Consider the following 1,956-nt stretch of genomic DNA (forward strand, 5'->3'; position numbering starts at 1 on the left):
TTTTCTGTGTCCATGTCCCCGTTGCTAGTTTAGCACCATTTGCTGAAATAAATGACCATGGCTTAGCTAGTTGCTACGTTGAGACTAGCGTTAGCCGTGGTAGCTAATTCTGTGGTTGGCCATGCGCACGCTGGACGTAAACACAATAATTGACTAGCTAATGTTTACCAGCTGTGCTGCGGCTTATCATATTAAACAGTGTCTATATATTGACGTACGTCAGTTTGAATGACATGCTTTGTTCACTGATAACTAACTCTACCATGTCTAACTACGAGCATTATACATTATAACCTTATAGTTTAACATACATCCCATTCTGGACATTTAAATTTATATTATTATAAATCTCAATGTCACTTGTTTTTTTAGATAAAATTACTTTTGGGAATTAATATGGGATTTAATTTTTCCCTTTTTTTACTGAAAGTGTTTTTTTTTTTTTACATTTACAGGCCATCCACAAACATAAAAGAGGCGCTGTCATTGGTTCAGACATTCCCTGAATGATGGATCAGAAATTGGCTGTGAGTTTATTTTTCTTTCTTTTTTTTTTTTTTACACACAAAGATGTGAATGCACTATAATAAGCAATGGTGTCTAATGAGATGAAGCGGTCATACGAGACATAATATAGTGTATGTGTACATGTATCATTTTCTTTAATTTTGCTTTTAACCCTTAATTCTCTTATCAGTACCTGATGTGTGTTATCTCTACTGCTAAACTTTTCTTCCAGGAAATATGGTATTTATTTATTTATTTTATGTAGATTTCCAGAGACTCCAGAATGAAAACCAAGCTCTGAGGGAGGAGAACCACACCCTGAGGGAAAGCAATGCACGAGCAGGTGAGAATATGCACTCTTTCTTAAATTTTACTTTTTTTGTGTGTAATTTAGGTTCAAAATTACCATATGCCTTTTCATTTTGTAGCTTCGGATGACAGCGGCTCACTTCAAGAGCAGGTGAAGCAAGTTGGGACAATGTTGAAGACGTTTGCTTGCACTTGGCAATCAGGTAAACTTGCAAACACCTGTGGTTGTTGGTTTAATTCCCACTGGGGCCACCTGAACATGTAGTAGACCTAGATATAAATGTCATAGTTTAGTAGTTGTGGGACCAGGACTGACTACTTTATTCTTTTATTCTGGGAACCCCTGTAGGTGCAGATCAGACCCTAATGCTGCGACGTCTTGGAGAGTTTGGCGATGTTGTGTGTAGCATGGACAACAAAATGGAAACTATGCAGCAACATTTCAGTGCCAATGTGTCTGTTGGAGAGCCACTGATGAGGCGGTCCAGGTTAACGTTACGCGTTACCTGAAAGCATCTGACCGTGAAGGCGGAAAAAGGCGCCGCACAGCTGAGAGGGACCCACAGCCGACCCCTTAAACCTAGGCTGACTACTGACACCCCCGCATCACTGACAACTGGAACACTTTCTTTATCCTGCAGTCAGTAACATCAAGAAGCCAGAAGTGCCAGACTACACTCACCCAATCCACACTATTCTCTGTGGAAATTATTTTTCTTCTTCTTTTTTTTTTTTATTTCCCCATGACCCTGCCTTGAGGGCAGCGCCTTGGATGGATATGGGATGGTGAGGTTGTTTGTCCTTTATACAGGCGCACGAGGGATCACTGAAGATATGCCCATTTTGCGCTGCCTCATTCTGGAGATCCCGTAGTCAGGCTTGAAAGACTGATTATCATTACTTAGACTGTCTCGCAATTCTTAGCCCACTACCCCACGCAGACCCCAACCACTCCACACGTTCTGATTGGCTGTGTTCTCTACAGCCAGATTTCCTGCTGTTAATTGTGTTTGTTCCCACTTGTTGTCATGTGTAAATTTAATGTCAAAATGTATATTACCTGGTATCCTGCACATTCTTTGATACCAAAGATCTCAATTACTTCCTATACAATTTGCTGCTTATTTCATTGTTACAGTG

General features: G+C 40.3%; 1 long non-coding RNA gene across 1 annotated transcript; it reads left to right on the forward strand.

Moving 5' to 3' along the window:
* The first annotated feature begins 436 nt into the window (after nt 1-436).
* Nucleotides 437-1,526, forward strand: LOC120568296. Its single transcript, XR_005640695.1, has 4 exons — nt 437-527; nt 773-850; nt 936-1,019; nt 1,166-1,526. It is a non-coding gene; the product is annotated as an uncharacterized LOC120568296 (long non-coding RNA).
* The last annotated feature ends 430 nt before the right edge of the window (nt 1,527-1,956 follow it).

This window comes from Perca fluviatilis, chromosome 11 (genome assembly GCF_010015445.1).
Source record: "Perca fluviatilis chromosome 11, GENO_Pfluv_1.0, whole genome shotgun sequence".
Taxonomy (NCBI): domain Eukaryota; kingdom Metazoa; phylum Chordata; class Actinopteri; order Perciformes; family Percidae; genus Perca; species Perca fluviatilis.